Source organism: Nicotiana tabacum, chromosome 15, assembly GCF_000715075.1.
Source record: "Nicotiana tabacum cultivar K326 chromosome 15, ASM71507v2, whole genome shotgun sequence".
Classification (NCBI taxonomy): Eukaryota; Viridiplantae; Streptophyta; class Magnoliopsida; order Solanales; family Solanaceae; genus Nicotiana; species Nicotiana tabacum.
The window spans coordinates 18,516,602-18,531,831 of NC_134094.1; positions in this window are offsets into that span (position 1 = coordinate 18,516,602).

Here is a 15,230-nt window from a genome sequence, read left to right on the forward strand (position 1 = left end):
AAGAGTTCAATCATCATTGAGAAAGCAAAACCGCACGACAGAGAAGAATAGAAGTGTAACTTGTTCCTAAACTTCATAGCCTCTGGAAGATAAGCACAGACGTCTCCGTATCGATCCTCCAGACTCTACTAAGCTTGCTCGTGAATCGTGAGACCTAGGCAACCTAGTGCACTGATACCAACTGTCACGACCCAAAATTTCCCACCGAGGGGACCGTGATAGCGCCTAACATTTTACTTGCTAGGCAAGCCAACGTTAGAAAATCATTAAACCAATTCCTTATTTCCATTCAGTAAATAACAATCATTAACTAAGATGAAATATAATAAGTACGGAATATTATAAAACTATATTAATTAACAGCGGACCAATAGCAAAATCTCTATCAAGCCAAGCCGGTATCAAAATCTGCACAGAAAGTACAGAGTACAGTATCAGTACAACCGACCCCATGTACTGGTAAGTGTCGAGCCTAACCTCGACGAAGTAGTGACAAGGCTAAGGCAAGGCACCTACAAATCAACCTGTACAATTTAATAGTGTATATACAAATAACAGGAATGAAGAACTAAACAGGAAATGTCGGAGGGGAACATACTGAGGGGAATACAAGATAAAGAACTACAACAGAATGATCACTTGAGCAGTCAATATACCATGAATCAACATGAATAGTGAATACACTAAGAAAAAATATGCGGCATCACCCTTCGTTCTTTTACTCTCAATCTCACCATAAAATTAATAGAAACGGCACGGCATCACCCTTCATGCATTAACTCTCATATCATGGCACGGCATCACCCTTCGTGCATTAATACTCACAATATGGCACAGCATCACCCTTTGTGCATTAACACTCACAATATGGCAGGGCATCACCCTTCGTGCATTAACACTCTCCCTTACCATAATGCAATGCATAAATAACAACATGGTGATAGAATAACAAGTACAAACCTTACTTCAATATTTGGTTCCATAATATCAATCTCAACTTTGGAATAAAAACTCAATTATCACCAGAAAATCCGTAAACATGATAAGAACGATAAATTGAACAACACTAGTATAACACGTAGCAATTTGGCATAGGAATGAGACAATATAAGAAAAATAGAGAAACATGGAAAACAGGTAAATTGGCGGCGTATAAGTACTCGTCACCTCAGATATATGCCGCTCACATGAATTTCACTTAGCAAGTAATCTAAGGTTCCTAATGCACTTAAGTCAGGGTTAGACACAACACTTACCTCGCTCCGAAGGTCACTTAATTCTCAATCACAACTTTTCATTTGGAATTAACCTCCAAACCACTCGTATCTATTCAAAAATGACTCAATAATATAAAATATTGCTAAAGGAATCAATTATATTGCTTATATTAAATTTTCCAAATTTTCCTCTAAAAAGTCAAAAAATTGACCCCGGGCTCGCTTGGTCAAAACCTGCTTAGTCTACCCGTTTCGTTCTTGAAAACTGCTGAAGAAATGGCTTAAACCCATGTTTGATTCTGTTTTATGCATTGGGCGACAGTGTACATCGCGTTAGCGAGGCCACTGTCGCGTTCGCGAAGGGTACTGGCTACCAAGCCTTCGCGTTCACGAGATCCTGCCCGCATTCGCGATGGTTACTCCCCCCTGGCCTTCGCGTTCGCGAGGCAATGCTCGCGTTTGTGATGGTTACTCCCGACTCCCCCTCCCCAATACCTAACACTACGCGTTCGCGAAGGGTAACGCCCCCATCGCTTCGCTTTCTCGACCAAGCCTTCGCGTTCACGCAGAAGAAATCCCTACCTCATCAGTTTACTCTTCGCGTTTGCGAGAGGACCTTCGCGAACGCGAAGAAGGATATGCCAGAACACCTGCTGCAGCAAAATACCAGATTTTCAAAGTCCAAAACATCTCGTGGCCTATCCGAAACTCACCCGAGCCCTCGGTGCTCCAAACCAAACATGCACACAAGTCTAAAAACATCATACGAACTTGCTCGTGCGATCAAATCGCCAAAATAATGGGCAAGATGGGGGCAACCCCACTTCAAATGGATAGAATTGGATTCTGGAATGCCAGAGGACTGAATAAGCCACATAAACAGAAGGAAATGAACCTGTTTATGAACAATCAAAGAGTAGGGTTATTTGGTCTCCTAGAAACAAAGAGCTAAAGCACAACAAGCTGCTCTTAATCTATGCAATGGGTGGTCCTTCACTATGAACTTAGTAAAACATCCAGGACAAAGAATATGGGTTGTATGAAAATCAATAGTATATGATGTTAATATAACAATGGTAACTGAGCAGTTAATACATTGTATGGTTCAGCATAGAGGGACAAGGAAACAGTTTAATGTCACAATAGTCTATGGCTTTAATAATCAGAGTATACGGAGACAGCTCTGGGAAGACATCAAACGCGTACATCAAATGGTAAAGGGTCCTTGGGCAATAATGGGGGATTTCAACAGCATTCTGAGCAGAGAGGATAGAGTGGGGAGTTCAGTCACCATGACAGAGATTAGGGAATTTAAAAAGTGTATGGAGGAATTTTCTACGCAAGACATGAGGTCCTCAGGTGCATACTATACATGGAGTAACAAACAACCAGGATACAATAGAGTGATGAGCAGAATAGATAGAGTTCTTGTCAATTATGAATGGATGATACAACTGCCAGCATCAGCGGTTCATTATATGCAACCAGGATTGTATGATCATTCCCCAGGCATTATAAACTGGGAGGGAGATGGACAACAGATGCGAAAAAGTTTCAAATACTTCAATATGTGGAACATGGCATGGGATTTCAAAGAAAGAATAAAAGAAGGATGGAGGACAAATAGGCAAGGGACACAAATGTACCAGTTAGTGGGAAAACTACATGGACTCAAAAGTACTCTTAAGAGAATCAACAAAGAGAGGTTCGGTAACATTGAAAAGAGAGCGGATAAAGCACTAGACATCCTTTAGCAATGTCAAAACAGAGTACAGAAGAAACCAAGAAATGAAGCACTAATCAATAAAGAAGTAAGATTAGTTGGGGAGTGTAACAAATGGAAGAAGGCACGAGAATTGTTCTTACAGCAGAGGGCTAAGGAACAATGGCTCACACAAGGAGACCAAAATACCAAGTTCTTCCATGGAATGTTGAAAGCTCGAAGGAACAACAATAGAATCTTTCACATCAAGGATATGAAGGGAAATGACATAGATGATCCAGTAAAGATACCTGATGTATTTATAGAGTTTTATACAGAGATGATGGGTAGGAAAATGGAGGATAGGGCTCATGTAAATAGCCAACTAATAAAGCAAGGCCTTACAGTGAAGGAGGAGCAAAGGAATGAGCTAAAAGCAGAATTCACAGAAGCAGAGGTGAAGCAAGCTTTATGGGCAATTGCAGGAGATAAAGCCCCTGGTCCGGATGGGTTTGGAAGCCCATTCTATAAAGACTGCTGGGATATTATGGGTAATGACGTAATAAGTGGGTATTGGAGTTCTTTAGAGCAAGCAGAATGCTCAGGATTGTAAATAGTATAGTGATAACTCTAATTCCCAAGAGTACACATGCTGATGCAGTGAGTGATTACAGACCAATTGCCTGTTTCAATACACTATATAAAGTGATCTCGAAGATGTTGTGTAATAGGCTAAAAAATGTACTCCCTGTGATAGTCTCTGTTAACCAAAGTACATTTGTGGTAGGAAGGAATATAGTACACAATATACTGATTTGCCAAGATTTGGTGAGACTATATAAAAGGAAGAATACGACTAGGAGTTGTTTGATAAAAGTAGACCTACGGAAGGCATATGACACTGTGGAATGGGAATTTGTTGAAGAGATGCTACATGCTCTTAACTTCCCTCAAAGGTTCATCAAATAGGTGATGGGTTGTATCACATCCACCCATTATACGATAGCAATGAATGGTGGAGTTTATGGCAACATTAAGGGAAAATGAGGGCTAAGACAAGGGGATCCAATTTCCCCACTCCTATTTGTGATTTGTATGGAGTACCTATCTAGAATTATGAAGTGGATTACTGAACAAGGAGGATTCCAATATCATACAAAGTGTCGAGGTCTCAAGTTGAATCATCTATGCTTTACAGATGATGTCTTATTCTTTTGAAAAGGAGAATGGAAATCAGTGGAGCTAATTTTGATAGGGCTTAAAATATTCTCACAAGCATCATGATTGAACACAAATGAAGCTAAGTCAAACATTTATAGTGCGAACATGGAGGAACAATGCCTTAAGGATATCTGCGAGCTCACAGGGTATCAAAGAGGGACATTACCATTTAGGTATTTGGGGGTTCCAATATCTTCTAAAAAATTATCAGCAACAGATTGTGAAATACTAGTGGAGAAATTGGCAAGCAAAGTTAGAACATGGGGAACTAGGAATCTATCTTATACTGGAAGGGTGTTACTGGTGAATGCAGTGATGATGTAAGTACACTCATATTGGGTATATATATTCATTCTCCCAAAAACAGGTTTAAAGAATATAACAACCATATGTAGTAGTTTCCCATGGGAGGGGAAGGGGAACTCAACAAAAATGTCATTAGTGGCCTGGGATATGGTATGTAGACCAAAGAGACAAGGGGGATTGGGATAACTGATTGTGTAATCTGGAATGAAGCAGCCATGGTGAAATATGTATAGAACATAGCTAACAAGGAGGATAAGCTTTGGGTAAAATGGGTCAACCACTTATACATAAAAAACCAAACATGGTGGCAATACTCCTCACCGACTGATAGTTGCTGGTAATGGAAGAAAATTTGTTCTGTCAAGGACAAATTTGCTGATGGTTTTGTTAATAATGGATGGCTAACACAAGGGGGCAAATACTCTGTGAGAAGTGGATACCAATGGTACAAAGGAGAAGCAGAGGAACAGCCATGGTGTCGAGGGGTATGAAGTCGGATGAATATGCCTAAACATAGCTTCACTAGTTGGCTTGCCATACATAAGAAGTTACTTATGAAGAAAAGACTGCTAAGGTTAAAAATAAGCCCAGAAAATTGGTGTGTGATATATGGAAGTCAAGAAGAAACAGTGAAATACTTATTCTTTGAATGCAAAATCTCAGAGAAATGCCTACAAATGATGCTAGAGTGGATGCAAAGAGGGACAACAAAACACGATCTAAAGGGGAAATGGAAACGATCAATAAGAGGTATCAATGGAAAAAAATGAAAGGAGTTCACTAGAACAGTAATTGCAGCACTAATATACAAGATATGGTGGGCAAGAAATGAAGCATTATTGAATCAAAGAGTGCCTACGCCGAGAAGCATATGTGCACAGATACATCATGAATATAAGGCTAGAGTAGTGCCTTTACTAAAGAAGAAATGTAGTAGGAAGGAAAGTAAATGGATTGATCAATTGTATAGGAAACAATAATAGAAGAACTATAGAAAATAGACATAGAAAGATAGAAAGACAGGTGGAGAAGTCAAGGGCACTGGTATGCCGAAGCAAGACATTGTAAGGTTTTTTTTTTAATTGAAATAAAAGCTTTCTGTTTTACCAAAAAAAATGTTATAAGTCCTAATTATGAATGATGAAAACTTCGAATAAAAGTCATCTCGAGCAATAAGAAGGCCACTAGACCTTGTTATCAATACCAGGAATCACCTTCGCAACTGCCTGCTTTATAATCCAGACTCCATGGCACTTCATAGCGTTGTGGTTGAACTTGTTCTTGTTTTCATATCTACATGAGGTCCATTGCTTCCAAATTTTCCAACATATGATAGTAGGCACAATCTGCATGATCTGTTTGTGTATTGTGTTGGGAATTTTAGCCTCCCACCATCTCTTGAAGGTTCTATTAATAGGTTCGAGTTGATGCTTCATTCCCAGGGGTTTGCCTATTTCATTCCATATGAATTGTGCTGCATCACTTCCATTGAACACATGCTGCATGGTCTCAATCTGTGCATGGTTACAACAAAAATATCTAGAAACAATGTTAGTACCCAATTTTGTAATAGTGTCATCAAAAGGAAGTCTTTTCTTGAAAATCCTCGAAATTAAAAAAGAGCATTTAAAAGTAATAGAATTATGCCAAACCTTACTGATAAAATTATTTTTTTCCATACGCGCTCTAATAAAGTGCCAGGCAGAGTTATTGGAGAACAAACCATTTTTAGAGATATTCCAAATAGGAAAATCATCAGTGCTACTATTACCCACTGTGATCTTAGAGATAGTGTCAACAATATGTGCAGGAAGGATATCATTCAGATTTATATTATCCCATATCCCGTTGCAAATATAATGCTTGACTTGAACTTTAGCATATTTTCTTTGATCCTGAACAACCATGGGCAAAGCCCCATAACCTATCCAGTTGTCCCACTAGAAACTCGAGTTTTCTGCTTGAACTTTCCAGATCATGTTAGGCTCAACCTTCCACTTAATCTTCATCATACATTTCCAGGCGTGAGAGTTAGATGAGATAGGAATTTTGGCCACAACATGAGCTCTCTTATAATATTTGTTCCTAAGGAGGGTAGCCCAAAGAGAGGGTTGAGTTCTAAACCTCCACCATATTTTAATGTTAAGGGATTTCGTAATATCTTCTATCCTTCTAATACCCACACCACCTTCCTCTTTAGGTAAACAAAGGTTCTTCCAGGCACTCCAGTGATAGTTATTTTTTCCTTCGGAAGTACCCCAGAAGAAATTAGCAATATGCTTCTCCATGAGTTTAGGCACACTTTAAGGAGGATTCAAAGCAGATAAAGTATATATGGGAAGAGATTGTAAAACATGTTTAATAAGGATAAGCTTTCCCCAATAGGAGAGTATTTTTTCTTCCCAATCATTAATCCTCTTTACAATATTAAACAATATACCATCAAAAAAAGTAGTATTTTTCCCTCCTTGATAAATTGGACACCCACGTAGTTGAAAGGGAAGCTTTTATCCATAAACCCTGAAGCATTTTTGATCCTGTTAATCCTACTAGTTGAGGTGTTAGGGGCAGTAATGAAAAAATATTTTGCATCATTAACTTTCTTGCCTGACGCATTCTCATACCTCCTAATCACCTTCTTGATAAGCTTAATGGTCTTATTGTCCCCTCCACTAAATATAACAATATCATCGACATAAGCTAGGTGGTTAATAATAGGGCCTCGCAGTCCATAGTGAATGGAGTGAAGTTTGTCATACCAATGAGATTGTTGAGAGATTTGGATAAAATTTCAGGTCCGATAATAAAAAGAGATGGGGATAAAGGATGCCCTTGTTTGAGCCCTTGAGAAGAGGTGAGAAAGCCTTTTCTAGCACCGTTAATAATGATAGAATACTAGACATCATCAACCAGTCTAAAGATTAGGTTAATCCATTCTTCATTAAAATCAAACTTCCTCATAACTGCCATAAGAAAGGTCCATGACATTCTGTCATATGCTTTTGCCATGTCAAGTTTCATAATGATGTTTCCACCAGTGTTAACCTGTTTAATATTCTGGACAATCTCTTGAGCAAGCAGAACATTTTCAGTAATCATTCTCTCTTTGATGAAGCCGCTTTGATTCTCAAATATGATCTTGTTAAGCAAGGGATTGAGCCTTCTAGAAAGAATTTTAGACACAATTTTGCAGGAGAAATTACTCAGACTAATTGGCCAGAGGTCAGAAAAAACCGTAGGAGATTCCACTTTTGGTATAAGAACCAGACAAGTATGTGAATAAAATTTGGTAAGCCTTCTACCATTGAAAAAATCTTGGACAAAATCATGCACATCATCTTTGATAATATTCCAACATTTGTGATAAAAGGTCTAATTGTATCCATCTGGCCCCGCTGAACTAGAAGAACTCATGCTAAACACAGCTTCCTTGATCTCCTCTTATAAGTCCTAATTTGAGCCGGCTTGAGTTTCTCTATCTTATCACAATAAGAAGGCCACTGGACCTTGCTATCAATACCAGGAATCACCTTCGCAACTACCTGTTTTATGATCCAGACTCCTTGGCATTTGATAGCATTGTGGTTGAACTTGTTCTAGTTGCCATATCTACATGAGGTCCATTGCTTCCAAATTTTCCAGCATATGATAGTAGGCGCAATCTGCATGATCTGTTTGTGTAGTGTGTTGGAAGTTTTAGCCTCCCACCATCTTTTGAAGGTTCCATTAATAGGTTCGAGTTGATGCTTCATTCCTAGGGATATGCCTAGTACATTCCATATGAACTGTGCTACATCACTTTCATTGAACACATGCTACATGGTCTCAATCTGTGCATGGTTACAACAAAAATATCAAGAAACAATGTTAGTACCCAATTTTTTAATAGTGTCGTCAAAAGGAAGTCTTTTCTTGAAAATCCTCCAAGTTAAGAAAGAGCATTTAAAAGGGATAGAATTATGCCAAAACTTACTGATGAAATTATTTTTTTACCTACGCGCTCTAATAAAGTGCCAGGCAGAGTTATTGGAGAACAAATCATTTTCAGAGATATTCCAAATTGGGAAATCATCAGTGCTACTATTACCCAATGTGATCTTAGAGATAGTGTCAACAATATGGGTAGGAAGAGTATCATTCATATTTATATTATACCATGTCCCGTTGCAAATATAATGTTTGACTTGAACTTTAGTATATTTTCTTTGATCCTGAACAACCATGGCCAAAGCCCCATAACCTATCCAGTTGTCCCACTAGAAACTCGAGTTTCCTGCTTGAATTTTCCAGATGATGTTAGGCTTAACTTTCCACTTAATCTTCATCATACATTTCCAGGCGTGAGAGTCAGAGGAGATAGGATTTTTGGCTACAACATGAGCTCTCATACAATATTTATTCCTAAGGAGGGTAGCCCAAAGAGAGGATTGGGTTCTAAACCTCCACCATCTTTTAATGTTAAGGGATTCTGTAATATCTTCCATCCTTCTAATAACCACAACACCTTCCTCTTTAGGTAAACAAAGGTTCTTACAGGCACTCCAGTGATAGTTATTTTTTCCTTCGGAAGTACCCCAGAAGAAATCAGCAATATGCTTCTCCATGAGTTTAGGCACACTTTTAGGAGGATTCAAAGCAGATAAAGTATATATGAGAAGAGATTGTAAAACATGTTTAATAAGGATAAGCTTTCCCCAATAGGAGAGCAATTTTCCCTGCCAATCATTAATCCTCTTTACAATATTAAACAATATACCATCGAAAAATGTAGTATTTTTCCCTCCTTGATAAATAGGACACCCAGGTAGTTGAAAGGGAAGCTTTTATCCATAAACCCTCAAGCATTTTTGATCCTGTTAATCCTGCTAGCTGAGGTGTTAGGGGCAGTGATGAAAAAATATTTTGCATTATTAACTTTCTGGCCTGACCCATTCTCATACCTCCTAATCACCTTCTTGATAAGCTTAATGGTCTTATTGTCCCCTCCACTAAATATAACAATATCATTGACATAAGCTAGGTTGTTAATAATAGGGCCTCTACAGTCCATAGTGAAAGGAGTGAAGTTGGTCATACCAATGAGATTGTTGAGAGATTTGGATAAAATTTCAGGTCCGATAATAAAAAGAGATGGGGATAAAGGATCCCCTTGTTTGAGCCCTTGAGAAGAGGTGAAAAAGCCTTTTCTAGTTCCGTTAATAATGATAGAATACCAGACATCATCAACCAGTCTAAAGAGTAGGTCAATCCATTCTTCATTAAAACCAAACTTCCTCATAATTGTCATAAGAAAGGTCCATGACATTCTGTCGTATGCTTTTTCCATGTCAAGTTTCATAATGATATTTCCACCAGTGTTAACCTGCTTAATATTCTGGAAAATCTCTTGAGCAAGCAGAACATTTTCAGCAATCATTCTCTCTTTGATGAAGCCGCTTTGATTCTCATATATGATCTTGTTAAGCAAGGGATTGAGCCTCTAGAAAGAATTTTACAAACAATTTTGCAGGAGAAATTACTCAGACTAATTGGCCTGAGGTCAGAGAAAACCGTAAAATATTCCACTTTTGGTATAAGAACCAAACAAGTATGTGAATATAATTTAGTAAGCCTTCTACCATTGAAGAAATCCTGGACAAGATCTGCACATCATCTTTGATAATATTCCAACATTTATGATAAAAGGTCCCATTGCATCCATCTGGCCCTACTGAACTAGAAGAACTCATGCTAAACACAGCTTCCTTGATCTACTCATATTCAGGTATGGCACTAAGGTTGGCATTGTCCTCTCCAGTAATGCAGCTGGGGATGTAGTTAAGAATGTCTTGATCTCTGAAATCATGATGCAAGTTGAAAAGGTATTGAAAGTGATGGACCGTAGCTTTAGCAATGTTCTCTTCCCCTTGATTCTAGTCGTCTCTATGGTTCTTAATTCGATGAAGCTGAAGTTTCCTTCTGTCACGCCCCAAAACCAAGGAACGCGACCGGCACTCAACCGAGTAAACCCGACCGAGTAAGCCTGTTAGTTTTTCTACTACCTAAACTCATTTACGAATGGAGATAATACATGTTTTCATTAATTAGACAAAAATGTGTTCATGTCTACAATACCAATTCATTACCAATAGTCTCATCATTCTTAAAGTCTCAAATGGACAAGTAATATAACCACAATATAGTATTTTGACTTTCCCAGCACTATTATACAACTCACACTATGTCTACGGAACCTCTAAAGATGAAGAAGAGTACAATGATAATGCCGGCAACAAGGCCCCGACTATACCTCAAACATAATGTACAAAGTACAAAAGATACATGATCCCAGGATGAAGTGGTGCTCACCAAGTCAGTTGGGAAGAAGGTGTACTGCTATCACTGATCAATATCTCCTGTTGTGGAACCACCTGCATCCATTAAAGATGTACCACCCCCGGCAAAAGGGACGTTAGTACTGTCGAATAGCACTAGTATGTATAGCTAAAAATCCTCTTTCAAAATAGAATGCCCATATAAGAAAAGGAAACACATAGAAACAGCAAGTCACAATCAATAATATTCAAATGTTCAGTTAAAACATAATAACTTTCAAAATATGAACTTCATATACAATTTTGGTTGGGAGATCATTAGCACCGATATGCCACCATCTATGTTAGCACGACGCCCGATCACGCCCGATCGGCTAGGCTATCTTCTTACGAACGATGTGGTTTGATGAGTGATGAGAAAGAAAGTTGTTACCAAGAGTAGTACCATTATGTGCGCAATATGGCGTCCGATCTCCACCCGATCAGCCAGGCCTCCTTCCCACATATGCAGTGTGGGTGGAATTTTCCAATCCACAAAGGTTTCAGTTTCATCCCAATTAAGGGGAATAATATCACAATTTTCCAAAAGTTCCAATTTCATCTCAAATAAGGGGAATAATCCCAATCCACCCCTACATGGGCACGTGTAGTTTCAGGTGTGGGCCTTATGACCCACCCTTTCTCGGTTTTGCTAATGATGCTCCCAAAAATATTTTTGATTTGATTTGCACACAGAGATAACATAAATACAATTGTACTCACCTTAATATTTTTCACATTATATAAGTTCTCATTAGTATTTCCAGTAATTCATAACGATAATATTTCCTTCGCTCATTTGGCCATTCACAAGATTCTTTATTCCTGGCACGATGGCCGTATTTCATATTCTACACTTTCACCTCTTTTAATTTCAAAGATCACCATCAAATATCAACATATAGAAAATTTCAAAAATCATATACTTCAAATCCATTTGAAATGGGAACTTCAAACACAAACGATTTCTTCCCAAAGAATGAGGCATACCAACCAACAATAGAAACACACATGAAAAATTATAAACAATCAATACACTATTTATTCTTGCAATACTCTTCCTCAGAAATGACAATGTACAATTTCAACACATGAGTCTATAGAACTCGAATCACACTGGATATATTTATAAAGAAAAGCATTAGTTAAAGCAGCCACTGATGGACATGAATTGAGTATAAAAGCTCTTAGGCAAATTCTATTTTCCAAATCACTTTTAAAATAATGGAGTCGAGGCTCATTTCATATTCTTTATCGCATTCTCTCAAATCATTTGCACTACTAGCCATAATCATAACTTAAATTCCTAGCACGTTGGCGACACACTATATCCCCAATTCAATTATTTTGTTTCCAATCACCTTTATAGGTTACCAACAATAAGACATTTCCAATCAAGACTTTAGGTACACATATGAGCAATTAAGAGACTTAAGTATATTGAGATTTCCTCACATGATTTGGAATACTAGCTTTCCTTTGAAATACGATTCAAAGACACAACATTTTAATACGCAACCCATACTTTAAAACTCACAGGAATATTATGGAATTCAATTCTAAGAGAGAAAGTTTAGCCAACATACCTCAATAGAGCTTCCTTAAACTCTAAAATGTTCCGGAATTATTAGCAACTTCAATCTATTTTAGAAATATAACAAATTGAACCAACAATAGGAAGATGATCATGGTTCTAGCTCATTTGAGTATTTTCTCAAACACTAGGTGTGCATTAACATTTCCAGGTCTTTTATGGAGGATTCCATCATCCCGCAACCCAATCTTTACCATGCTTAGTTCAACAATCTCTCTGCACCCCTTGATATCACATGCATGTAAAATAAATAACTCTCATGCCCAAAAAGTATCTTGCTAATTACCCGTTTTCAGATAATTTTGAAATTAGGGGTTAGGGTGTAGAATCTTACCTCTAAGATGAAGACCTAGTGAGTTTCCCTTATTAATCTTCCAAAACTTGAGCAAAAATTGAAAAACAATTATTGAAGAACACCTTCTCGCTCTAGGGCACTCTCTCTCACTCTAAAATATCAGATTATAGTTCAAAAAGGTCCCAAAGTGTATATTTAATGAAGTTGGGTCGGGTTTTAAAAACTCAAAAAAGAAGCTCCGGAACAGGTACTGCGATCGCATAATCAATATGCGGACCGCATATCCGTCGCATAATTGCTGACCAAAACGACCAAAAATCTGCATGTTGCTGCGGTCACTATGTGGCCCGCATAACTATTCTGCGGTCGCATAATGCACCGCAGAACAGTTATGTCGTTGTATAGTCGACCGCATAATTGCTTCCAGACTGACCCTCTCCTGCCTCATTTCTGCGGCCACTATGCGGCCCGCAGAGTGATTCTGCGGTCGAATAATGGACCGCAGAAATGCGTTTTTCTACCAAAAAGTTTTCCTTTACTTTCCAGTGCATTGTTCAACCCAAGAAGTCCGAGCCGCAGCTCGCAAGCTCGCTGTAAAGAATTTTTACAATCCTAAAACACGTAAGCCTAGTCCGGTACCACGAAACCTTAAGTTCATTTGCGAAATTTTACAGGACTTTACATTTAAATACTTCGAAATTTTTCGGGGTGTTACACCTTCTCCTATCTCTTATCACACTATGAAAATAAGTGGTATTGGAGTCACAATTCTCAAACCATCTGATTTTAGCTTTATGTTTCAGCAATGTATCTTCCATTCTCATCCACCTGATATACTCAGCATGCCCTTTGTTCATCTCTTCTCTGGATTTAGTATTATTATTGAGAAGGTCAAGTTCCTCCAGTTCTTGCATTTTTGCTTCCCAGATGTTGACTTGATCGAAAACATTACCAATGACTTCTTTAGACCAGTGGGTAAGCATCCTACTTAAGAGCTTCAATTTCTGTTGTAGCTTCCACATAGGATTTCCAGTAATCTGAGTGCGCCACACTTCTTCTACCAACTGCAAGAAATCTGGTTGATCCAACCAAAAATGAAGGAATTTAAAGTATTTGATCCCATTATGTTGGCTATTATAGCTTTTAACAAGAAGAGGTCGATGGTCGGAGCCAGTTCTAGCTAGATGCCTCACCATGTTACGTTGAAAAAGTTGAGACCATTGATCGTTAATGAAGACCCTATCAAGTCTTTTCCAAATTCTTTTTCTTGGCTCCCAATTGTTACACCATGTGAACTTAGGGCCAACATACCCCAATTCGACAACTTCACATTCAGCCATACAGTTGCTAAAATCAAGACTAGTATACATTCTTTGAGGTCTACTGTCATGACCAAAAATCCCACTACAGGCGTCGTGATGGCACCTAGTCTCTAAGACTAGGTAAGCCGATTTCAATTACATTTTGAAGCCATTTTTTATATGATAGTAATCAAAACTAACAACGGAAAAATTATGAATATACAACCTCACAAGACTGGTAGTACTGAGTCACGAACTCTAACTGAATATATGGGATGATCACGAGGACCGAATATACAATACTTTTTGATTAAAAATTAACAGTACAATGAAATGAAAAGACTCCAAGGGACTGAGACGACCAATCAGCTCTACCTTGAATCCTTACGATCCCGCTTTAACTCTGCTCAAGTCTGATATCTCCAATACCTGGCTCTGCACAAAAATGTACAAAAATGTAGTATGGGTACACCATGGTCGGTACCCAGTAAGTATCAAGACTAACCTCAGTGAAGTAGAGACGAAGTACAGTCAAGACACTCACTAGTCTAATAGTCTGTACAATATAATATACAAAATGATAGGCAACAAAATAACAATAAGGACAACAGAAAACAACCAGTGATATGCACAACAGACAACAAGAATACCATTAATATCGCTCAACAATTAATAAATACAATTACACCCAATTAAATCAAGTCCTTCAAATAAATGTATTTCACATATAATTCTTCCACATAACTCTCTTTCAAATATAATTTTCTCAAATAATTACCTTTCAAATATAATTCTTTTAATAAATCTCTTCAAATATATTTTCCTCAAATAAATATCTTTCAAATACAATTCTTTTATATAATACTTTCTAAATAAAGATCCTTCCAAGTAAATACTTGAATATAATTCTTTCAACTAAAAAGTCACCATGTGGCACCTCGTTTCATAATCATAAAAGTACGGGTCTTCAGTCCATTTTCATATTTTTCGTAAACACGGGTCTCAGCCCATTTTTCATATTTTTCCACGGTACCTCGTGCCCATAATTAAATCATCATATTTTTCCGGCACCTCCTGCCCTCATTTCATATCATAACTGCACAGACAATTCACGTGCCAAATATCATTATCACTTAATCACAGTACCTCGTGCCCACATTTCATATTACAACTGCATGGATAATTCACGTTCCCAATATCCTCATTATTTACTCAAGGCACCTCATGCCCACATTTCATTT